General features: G+C 37.8%; 1 long non-coding RNA gene across 1 annotated transcript; it reads right to left on the reverse strand.

Moving 5' to 3' along the window:
- Positions 1 to 1,311: 1,311 nt before the first annotated feature.
- LOC109365442 lies at positions 1,312 to 2,807 on the reverse strand. Its single transcript, XR_002111053.1, has 3 exons — positions 2,704 to 2,807; positions 2,218 to 2,341; positions 1,312 to 1,455 (listed from the first exon to the last, which is right to left on the reverse strand). It is a non-coding gene; the product is annotated as an uncharacterized LOC109365442 (long non-coding RNA).
- Between the last annotated feature and the right edge of the window lie 9,002 nt (positions 2,808 to 11,809).

Raw genomic sequence — 11,809 nt, forward strand, 5'->3', positions numbered from 1 at the left:
TGGGAAGGCATCCAGAGGGACCTGGACAGGCTGGAGAAGTGGGCCCATGAAAACCTAATGAGGTTCAAAAAAGCCAAGTGCAGGGTGCTACACTTGGGCTGGGGCAATCCCAGGTGTTTACACAAACTGGGGGAAGATATCCTGGAGAGCAGCCCTGCAGAGAAGGACTTGGGGGTCCTGGTGGACAAGAAACTGGACGTGAGCCAGAACTGTGAGCTTGCAGCCTGGAAGGCCAACTGTGTTCCAGGCTGCATTAAAAAGGGGTGGCCAGCAGGGAGAGGGAGGTGATTGTCCCCCTCTACTCAGCTCTCGTGAGGCCCCATCTGCAGTACTGCGTCCAAGTCTGGGGCCCGCAGTACAGGAAGGACGTGGAGCTGTTGGAATGTGTCCAGAGGAGGGCCACTAAATGATCAGAGGGCTAGAGCACTTCTCCTACAAAGACAGGCTGAGAGATCTGGACTTGTTAAGCCTTGAGAAGAGAAGGCTTCGGGGATACCTCATTGTGACCTTCCAGTATTTGAAAGGAGCATATAAACAGGAGGGGAATACATCTGTCTACATAGGTGGATAGTGATAGGACAAGGAGGAATGGTTTTAAACTGAGACAGGTAAGGTTTATTTTAGATATTAGAAGGAAGTTTTTCCACGCAAAGGGTGGTGACACACTGAAACAAGTTGCCCAAGGAAGTTATGGATGCCTCATCCTTGGATACATTCAAGGCCAAGCTGGATGTGGCTCTGGGCAGCCTGGTCAGGCAGCCGGAGACCCTGCACATAGCAGGGAGGTTTAAACTAAACGATCGTTGTAATCCTTTTCAACCCAGTCCATTCTATGGTTCTATGAATAGGGGAAATAAGTAAAAACAATGGGAACCATCTCTGTTTCAGTATTTTTGATTGCTTTAAGAGTTCATTTAAAGTCTTTAAAACAATAATAGAAATATTGTACTGTGCTTTGTTTACTGGCTGAAAAGAATTCTCAGTAGTGTGGACTTCATAGCCCAGGTAAGCAAAGTCCTCTATTGTCCAGTGCTTGTAGATAGTAGGACAAGGACTTTGATGATATGGAAATGTTTCTTCTCTATGCTATTTCACATGGCAAAAATTGCACAAAGATATACAACAAACATTTGTCTACCCATAACATTTCCAGAGTTTAAATCCCTTCTGCATCTGCTCTGTAAAATCCCTCACCATCCATTCACATTGTTGTCCCCCGTCCTCTTCCCCCCTTGTACTGATTGGCAATATAGATTGCATACTCTGTACATACAAGCAGCATCAACTGAAAGAAGTTGAACAGTGATGTTAGAACTAGAACTAGGCCTTTATTGTCAAAGCCTTCTTTGAATGAACAGCAGTCAGGACAGGCTGTTTCTGAAGCTGCTAATACCAGTAAATCTCTGGAGAGCTGAAGAAATGGATATGCTTGAAGTACTTGTTGATTGAGTTCTTCTAGGAATACATAGAAATAGTTGGACGAAGATAGAAAGGATATAGCATAGATTTTCAGAAGATAGAATTTTCATAATAATTCTCCTTACCCATAACAAAACTGCAGGGCTAGACTAGATGATCTTTAAAGGCACCGTCCAACCCAAACCATCCTCTGATTCTAGTATTAATGAGCTTACGTGGGAGGGCTAAGAACAGGGCCTCCCTCTTTTCTCAAGAATGTGTACCTTGTGCATGCCTTATGTTAATCACATCTGTTTTGTTTGACGAGGTTATACCATACATGATATCAGCTTAATGAATCACATCAGCTGCAATGAGACAGAATCCTTTCTGTTGCATTGTGGATATCTAAAGGTGGTACTGCTTCTGAATTCCTTCCTGCCAATGATATGCAAGTTCTGTGATTCAAATAAGCCTACAGGGAATTCATCCTGAATGCTGAAGCATTAGTGAAATAATTTTAATAGTTAAAAACACAGAACTGATGACTTCTATGTAAAACAGGAGACATTAATCGAGTCTTTATTCTCACTCTGTAGGTGAAGACTGACTCTATACAAAAAGATAAATGTCATCTGCAAAAGAATAATTAACTGTATGTTCTCCCAACCCTCCCTACATCACTTGTAACTTGTAAGAAATATGAGAAGAGTCAGATGTAATAAGTGGACAAAGTGTCTGCAGCATACTACTCTCAGCTGTAAGTATGCACCAGTAGTAAATATTCTTAAAGTTACAAAGAAATCCTATAGGACATACCTATATGTGGGGGTAGGATTTCCATGAGCTTGACAATTCAGAGACACTTTCTTCTCTTCAGAATCAGTGGGAAAAATCACATCATCTGGCTCCTGTACAAACACTGGTCCATAATCGACACTTTCTGTGGAAACAGAAGTGCTATTGTTTTGAAAGTCTGAAGAAGTTGATGTTCTATAGCTTTTATAAAGTTACAGTTTGCAAAATTGTTTTTGTTTTGGAAAAGATTTAAACCGTATTAATTCAGATGCCACATTAAAAAGCAGTAGTTAAAAAAATATATACATATACACAAAAGGAATCTTTTTAATTTAACAATGAAATAGTATCATTTAAGATAAGAGATAAAAAGGTTTTCTTAACAAACATATTTTGGTCTGAAGCCTAATATACAGGTCTAAAAGTAGATGACAGCAGGTATAGCTGCTTTAAATCACACAAGAAATGTAGAAGTCACAATTCAACAATAAAGAAGAAATTGCTTACCCTTTCCACTACTCAGAGCTCACCAAAGACTCCAAAGGAGGCAATCTCCAAGTAGAAATGCTTCCCTTGTGGTTATCAGCCCTTAAATAAGGTTAGGAGGGACGGACCCTCTGGGTCACACAGGTGAATGGCTTCCACCTGTGCTCCCAGGGCTGGCTACACCTTTTCACCAGGTGCTCAACCACTGGTTCAGACAGTGACTTAATGGTTCCCATATAGCAGGTAAAGAGAATTAAGAATGAATGATTTCTGTTTATACACAGTGAGGTAAACAGAAATTCTCATCAGCTCATATCACAGAAAACTGAGACATGGCTTTACTCTTTAAATCAAAGAGTTTCTGAGAAAAGTCACTTGTAAAACTATGGTAGCAATGGGTTTCTACTTATAAATAATACATATGAAAATCTGACATTTCATTCTCCTTCGTTGTCTTTTCTAATTTTGGTATACATTTGTATCCTTGTATGAATTTAAATTTCCAAGCAAGAAAAACTGGATAGGTGCATAGAGTATACCTGTGAGTCCTGTTCTTTCATAGTGTGTAGAGGGAAATGTAACCTTCAGAAAAATAAACAGCTGTAAATATAGCATTCATCATATGTAAGTCTGGAAAACTCAAATGCTCACTATGCAATAGGGGACTGCAGAATTTGAATCAACTTAGGCTTGCTCCAAACTCCTTAGTCACTTAGACACAAAATACTCATCAAAATTAGAGAACGTGCCTAAAGATTTGTGTGAGCAGGGAAGTAGTCACTTTGCCTTATCACCTGAAGTATACGAGAAACAGGATTTTGTCTTATTTTATGGGTGCAATGCATTGTATGGATTGCTTCTTGTAGGAATATTAATGATTCTGGACATATATTATCAGAGCACTCATCCACCTAGAGTTTAGAAATAGCAAGAATTAAATAACAATTGCAAAATTAAATAATGATTTCAGATGTGTTATCCTGTGCAGATACAGGTGCATGATTAGACAGTACTGATGAAGACTAATGGTTTTATCTTCTCCCTGGAAGTAACCCAGTACATAGAATATTTTATTACACACTAGGATTGCTAGAAAGGAAGGAAAATGCTGCAATGCTAGTTAGATGCCTGCGTCACTATCGATAGAGGTGTCTCTACTATAACCAAGAGAACTTCTTGGATGGAAAACAGTATTCTGAATGGTTGTGGCCAAAAAGATACTTTTGTTCTGAAGTATAAAAATAATGTGTTTTCCCTCTGTTTGCAATAAGATAAAAGAGATAATAGAGAAACTTAAGTGCGTGCAAGTCTTGTTTCTAAAAGATGGTAATATGAAGTTAGTTGCTTATCTGCATTTCAGATGGAGTGTGGAATTCTGGCAGAGATTAATTAGAGTCTCAAAATTGACATAATAATAAATTAGATTGTTCATCAGTTTTTAGCTAACCTGACTAACCTACTTCCCAGCAAAATTATCTATACCACGCCAGAATAATTGGAGAAATAGGTCTATTCTGAAGAGACCAAAGTGTTTAATAAAAAAACCTAGTCTTAAACAAAGCATAAATTATTAAGCTTACCTAATGATTGGTTAAATAAAATGCAGTGGGGTGTGATATGTGGTATGCAAGAAATCAGAACAGACCACCTAGAAATACCATCTTTATTTAAACTTCAGCGACAGAGTAGAAACTGGAAATCTTCAGTGTTCTATACCTCCTCTCTATATTTCAAAAGCAATAAAAGGAATATACTGAAGATGCAAAAAATTCATTTAAATATTTTGAAATGTATGTATTTAAAATATTCTATGGCTTTTGGTTAGAAAGAAAATTTTCTTTTTTTTTAAACATAGTGCTAATAAAAGCTCTGACACTGTGAGATTTAAGAACATTTCTCAGAAGCCAGTACACACTGATAATTTTTGCAGTTTCAGTAGTACGAGACTCAGGAATGCAAACTGGTGATTCAATTGTCTTAAATCTCCAAAAACAAATGCGTGTAAGTTTATGAATATATTTAATTATTTTTTTTTCTAGAATAAAAATGTATATGAATGTATGAAACACTACTCATACTATGGAAACCTATGGCATTGTAGAATAAATGTCTGAATTTTCAGGAAAAAGTTTAATAGGTTTTTGGCTGTCTTTTGCCATCCTACTTACTCATCAGATTTTATTTTAAATACCAGTTACTTTGAAGCAGTTTTCTACGTTTTCATACTAAAGAAAATAATTAAAGAACAAAAATCTTAATTTATAATTTTCTATATTCAATTTATTGGTAAAAGAATGTAGTTGATATTTAGCATTGAGATACATTGAATGGCTTCAAAAATTCTTGAAATTCTTTTATTCTCATAGTGCTTTAAAATTTTCAGTTTGCCAATAATATTTCATTTCATGTTTTGAACAACACCGTATCTTCCTTATCCACTATCCTAGCTTTATTGTTTCTGAGGCAGACATTATCTCTGAGAGAAAAATACGTAGACTAAAATCTGAAGTGCTCAGATAAAACCTGTCCATGGTCAGCATGGAAGTTAATCAGAGTTCTTAGGAATGGGTGAATTTCATCTGTTACTGCTTTTAAGAACTGGAAATGTTGAGTAGATGTAACTTTTAAATATTTTTAATTTAATTACCAATCTTGGTGTATTATTTGAGAATGTTCAGTCATCCAGGAATTCTAAATTGTATATACATTAACTACGACAGCAAATACTTAGGAGAGCTTGATTGCATTTTGTTTTAGGATTCCAGTCTCATGTGGATTACCACATGAATTTCACCTGATTACAACTGGGAATTTCTTAATTTCTCTTTTAGGAGTATTGTACCACATATTAAACACATATTTATTCACCATTAAAAACCTAGATACAATTTTATTAGTCTACAGCATAATTGCATGTTGATTAATATTCACAGAGATTGTTCATTTGTGCTTTTATAAACTAGACTGAAGAACTGCTAGTTATGCTCAAGAAAGCCAACATCAGGATTAATAAATGCTGACTGTTAGTTCCAGGCCTAATACATTGCATCAGATTGCTCTTTCTGTTGAGAGTCTTCCCTGAAAAATGTATCTTTGGGTCTTACCACAGTTTGACTACGAACAAGTTGTGCCACTATGTTCTTCGAGATCTTATGCTTGTTTCATAACTAAACCAAGATGATAGTTAGATTTTTAGATAAAATAGAGAATTCTGAACAAAACAAAAGAAAAAACAGTGTGTGCCACCCCTGCCATGCTCTGGTGCAGCAGCTCCAGATCATGTGAGACCTCCCAGACCCTGAAGTGATGCGGTAGATCCTGGTGCTGGCAGGTGGGCCTTGTTCTGTGCCACTGGGCTGAACTACCTGTCCATAGATGTAGCTGGTGGGCTTCAAGGTGTTACAATTGGCATTAAAATACATATTTAGTGCAATGTAAAAAGCCTTAGTGACCCCCACCGCCCCTCCCAGATGATTTAGAAGCATTGCCGTATCATTGGATAACAGGTTTTAAGACAGACAAAGAGGCACTAAGTGTATTAATTACGTGAATTACCCCTGGCATTCAGACAATCCTTTTATTTATTTGCAAACCCATGCTGAATTCTATGTCCCTCTGCGCTGGTTTTGACAGCATGGAGGAGGCCAATGGGAGGTGGGACAAGGTGGGACAAAGCAATGAAACGCAGTGAGATAAGCACAGCCCTGGTCAAAGGCCTGTCCCCATGGACAGGAGAAATAGTGTGGTCACCATGTAGGCCATTTTCCCCATGGAACTGAATGGGATTTGTGCTTTCCTTTACATTTGAGCAAGGCAGAAAAGTCCTATTATCATAGGCAGATGAGGGATGTGCCTTCCATCAGATTCAGAAACCCGCCCTTGTGACTGTCACGGTGGGCAGAATGTTGGTGGCTACCCAGGATGTGTATAAAAGGCAGTTAGCTGGCAAGCCCAGGGCAGAGGTGAGCAGTGGGTGAGCAAAAGCTGAGGTGGGAAATACGGCACGGCTGTGGAAGGCAGGGCCAGGCAGGGAGGTGGAGTTGCCTTGGGCACAATAGGAGGTAGCTGCTCCTTCTTCGTCTTTGAGAACTGGAGGCTGGGACAGGGACACGACCAGACCATAGTGTGCTCCTGTCCTCAGCCACTTGGCTGGAGGGATTTTCTGATTTCTGCAAGGACATCGAAACAGAGAGAAGAAATCAAAAATGTTATCTCTAGGCACTAACTCTAGAGATGCAGAGCCTATATCACAGTGGGAAGTAGGCCAGTGGTGGTCTATGTCACCGTGGGGTGGGTGATATGGCCACGCCAGGATGGGTTTCCCCTAGCCACCAGGAGACGTGGGACTGACAGCCTTGGCCTGAGGTGGGGAGAGCCCTGGATTGGGCTAGAATCATAGAATCCTTGTATTCCTTTAAAGGTTATCTAGTCCTCATAGGAGAGGTGTTCCATCTTGGATCATTTTTGTGGCCCTCCTCTGGATACACTCCAACAGCTCCATGTCTCTCCTATACTGAGAACTCCACGTCTGAACTCAGTACTTTGAGTGAGGCCTCACCAGCAAAGGGGCAGGATCACCTCCCTCACCCTCCTGACCACACTTCTTTTGATACAGCCCAGGATACGTTTGGCTCTCTGGGCTGCAAAGGCACATTACTGGTTCATGTTCAGCCTGCCATCCACCAGTACCTCCAAGTCCTTTTTGGCAAGGCTGCACTCAATCCTTTCATCCCCATCTTGTACTGATAGTGAGGGTTGCCTTGACCCAGGTGCAAGACCTTGCACTTGAATTTACTGAACCTCATGAGGTTCTCTTGGGCACACTGCTCAAGCCTGTCTAGGTCCCTCTGGATGACATCCTGTCCCTTCTGTGTGTTGACTGCACCATAAAGTGCTGCCTATGGCAACTGCAGGTGGCTGCTTCCTGAGTGTATTAATATTATACCATCTTCTGCATCTGCAGGCCCAGACTGAGACAACCAGTCTGCTGTGTTACAGTGCCACTCCTGTCCCTCCTCAGCCTCTTTGCCCAAGATTACTGCATCTCTCTGGGGTGCCATTGTCCTAGGGATGAAGTAAGCCTCCAGTCCCTGTCTGCACCACACTGCTTCACAGAGGCTGGAGGTGTTCCTCAGCTGTGAGTGAGGGGAGATTCGCACCACCTGCTGTCACCGTTCTTCCATGTGAAAATCTCAAAATGTATCTCAAAATTTATATTTCTGATTCATGAACCCATTTGCGGATTCTTCTAGGTGGTCTTTTGGGAGAAATTTTTTGGGGCTTTCCTATATTGTCTTTATTTCCTTATTATATTTAATTTATATATCTTTGTGTATGTTTTTATAAATGCTATAGAGAGAGACATTTTTATATGTGCATATTTTCTGAACCTTCAGGGGATCAATTTACGTTGAAAAGCATTAGGCTTTTTTTTTTTCCACACATGCTCTTAAACAAGACTGTCTTGTGTGTATGCAGGATACCTCACACATCTTATTTTTTCTACCTTAAGCAAGGCTGTGAAAAGATAGACATATTTAGCATACTTACTAAGCATATGTCTCACTTTACAATTTCAATTTTTAATGTGAACGATTTGTGTTTCTCAGACTTTTATTATAAAAGCTACCACTTTTCTATATCTTACTTGAGTACCTTACTTAAGTACTTTGAGGGTACCTAGCAGATACTGTAGAACTAGGTACTCACATTCTACAAAAATTTGACTCAGCTTGTGTGTCAGGCCACTGAGCATGTCTTCTGGAAAATCAACTAAATCACTTGAGAACACACATACTTATGTTGCTAATAAAAGTGTTTTGTCTTTTCTTCTGGCAAACCCGAGTTTATACCATACATTAGATGTTTGAATCAAGCATATGCTCAATTATAATAATGAATCTTCCTTGTTCACATAATTAACATCCTCTCACTTGTAGCAGGCCCCTAATGACCACACACAAGCAGAGTTCTATTTCACATTTAGAACATGCTGTCTAATAAGTGCCTTCACCTAACACGTTTATGTTAGTTGTAGAACTTGTAGAAAACTTACAGAACTTGTAGAAAAATAACTAAAATATCTCTCAAGAGATTTTAAATAATGAATAAGCCTTGAGACCAAATATAAATCAATAAATTTACTTAGTTTACTTTAAGTACATGGAATGCCTAATGATTTGACAATTTATTTCTGTTTTCTATATGTTAAGTATAAATATCTCAGACATACTAACAGAAAATATTCCATATCATGAACTGAGAGAGGTTTAGATAATTGGTGTTCTCACCATCTTGGATGAGATAGAGTATCCTGCAGAGATATCCAGTCTCCTTCCACAGATTTCTCAATCCCTCCTTGCCTGAGAAATGATGATCTTGAAGTCCTGTTTCATACCTGTGTCTGTGCCATGCAAGTGCTTCAGATAGTCAAGGAGTTTTAAAACACTACTCAAATGTCTCAAATTTTCCTGTTTGTTCAACAGTCTGCAGCTACACAACTGGGTGTAGGAAGACCGGTAACTGATGGACTTACTCTCCTAGGACTGTTTTATGAATTCCTTGAAAGAATTTAAGTCTCCCTCTTCTATGTAAAGTGCTCTGTTCATCAAGGCTTATGAGTTATGGCCCTTTTAAAATTATGCCTTCAGTTGTTGGTTCTTCAATTTCTCCTGCAAAGTAGAAGTAGCTAAACTGCAGAGGTGAGCATGCTTTCTATGCTTTGAGAAAATTCATGTTTCCTGACTTACATCAGGTGTGATCTCAGCATATTTCCTGAAAATGCCAAGGATTTAGGTGATAGGACACTTACCTGGAGCATCCCCAGGTACATCTCTCATTCAAGTATAACAGTCAAACTGTATCAAATTTAAACACTAGGAGATGCCTTATTTATTATTTTTTTTCTTTTATTATTTTTTTTTCTTTCCCCAGTTACCCTTTCCTAAGGAAATGCAGTGAAAAAATCAGGATCAATCAGGAAAGACAAACTTTATAGTTACAGAATACACTACATTATTCATAAAATCTCCCTTCTTTTGCCTTGAAGCTACCAATTTCTTCTCCTTTGGTGTCCAGACACTCATGCTGTTGAAGGCCAGGATAATACATTCTGCTTCTAATCCTGAACTTTGATTTTCACCTGCACATATCAGGCTGCCTGGGAGGAGTTATCAGTGTCTGGTTCATGGACAGTAATCAAGATTACTCTACACACTGCTTACAAAGAATATTGCAGAGGACAGTCAAATGTAGAAAACTCCACCAGTTCCAGAAATAGAATCAAACAGAATTTCTCCGATTCTGTATTTCCATTTGTTTGTGCATTAAATAAACTTTAATTTAGTGAACATATTATGCTGGTATACAAGCTATTTCTGTTCACAGAAGATACATGTATATACTATCAATAAATACAAAGTTTTTTCAGGAAAAAATGCAAAGAATTACAGCTCCTACTGAGAGGAGCTGTAATCCTGCAATAACAAATGCAAATGTTGATCTGAGGTTTTATCTGTGATTCATTCCTCTGCTACTTCCTTAGACCATTGTTTAAAGATCCTCTAACCTCTCTCCCTTTCCTTCCTTCCTTCTTCTCTTCCTCTCTCTTCCACCTTATCTCCCCCATATTCCTTCCTTTGAATATAATTCAGATAAATATAATTAAATACGTGGCTTCTTTAAACATATGCAAATATGATAAAATATGTATTATTACTATGAATTATTGCATTGAAATGTAAATTAGACCATATTGCACCAATAAGTTTATCTATATCTGCATTTGTAGAGTTGACTATACAAATTAGGCAATTTAGAAAAAAGTAACTTTAAAAGATTTACTATTCATTATTAATTGATGTTACTACCATTCTTAAGTAAATCAGAAAAATTCCAAAGGGAAAAAATAGATAAGAGGGACAGGCATTTTATTATTTTGGTTTTCAAATTTAATTATATTAATTTAAAAGATCAAATTGTGCTGTAATGCAACTTCAAATCACTAGCTTGCTATTTTAATGTGACAAAAATTATATAAAACAGTGCTGCATAGCAATATTTAAAAAAAGAATATTTTAACTGATGCCCATAAGGCTAATCTGAAAAATCTGAAGGGAAATATTCTTATTTCTACTTTGTTGTATTTAATTAAACTCAGAACTATGTCTGAGAATAACTGAAGTAAACTGATAAAAATATGCTGCTTTTGAAAAAATGTTTTGGCCAAATATAAACATGGACTTTTTGGAGAGGTATACTAGGCTTACCATCATGTTTGAAGGCCTCTGAAAAGTGATAGAGGTTTGTTGGGGAATGATAAGGTTGTGCAGATCCTCTCCAGCCTGGCGAAGGTACACTTCCTAACGAAGGACTGCTTAATCGTGGTCTGTTCTTTGAGTTAGATGAAGCTAAAGATGAACTACCAGATTTGATTTTTAGAATAGCAGCATATGATGTAGGGAGACCAGGAACAGCTTCTGAATATTCTGGAAAACAAAACAAAAACAAACAAACAAACAAAAACAAAAAAAACAAGTCAAGAACTTTTATACTTGATAGAAATGTCATAGACTTTGCAGACTACAAGCTGGACTTAGATTCCAGACAGAAATGGGTAGCAACATAGAGATCTGAGAAAGAAAATTCTCCCTTAGTTTTAAAACAATACAGATTTCATGTTTATTAAAGTTTTATTTATGGTAATACACATTTTCTATATTTTTAATTCTTTTTTTTTTGTTCACCAAGTCACTAGGAGAAAAGTGTCTCCCAATCCATCATCTTTCTACTGCAGTCTTACATTACAGTGTATTTGCAGTACTGAACTACCAGTGGAAGCTAAATATGCTCCTTATTTCAATGCTACTCTGCAAGTCAAGTGAGTTAGCTAAAAAGCCTGAGCTTGTTTGCAGAAATCTCTCCCATAAACACATATATGCCAAAACCAACTCCACTTAGTCTCTGTGATTTCTTTTTCTTTTTTCCTTTCTGCTTATGCTTAAAATGTCATAGTCTAGAATAAAGGAGTAGTGTTCAAGTTTTTAATTCCTACTTAATGCCAAATGATAGACTAATAAATTGTATAATTATAATAGATTAAAATACTACTGCAGGAATCAAGCAAGTG

Source organism: Meleagris gallopavo, chromosome 1, assembly GCF_000146605.3.
Source record: "Meleagris gallopavo isolate NT-WF06-2002-E0010 breed Aviagen turkey brand Nicholas breeding stock chromosome 1, Turkey_5.1, whole genome shotgun sequence".
Classification (NCBI taxonomy): domain Eukaryota; kingdom Metazoa; phylum Chordata; class Aves; order Galliformes; family Phasianidae; genus Meleagris; species Meleagris gallopavo.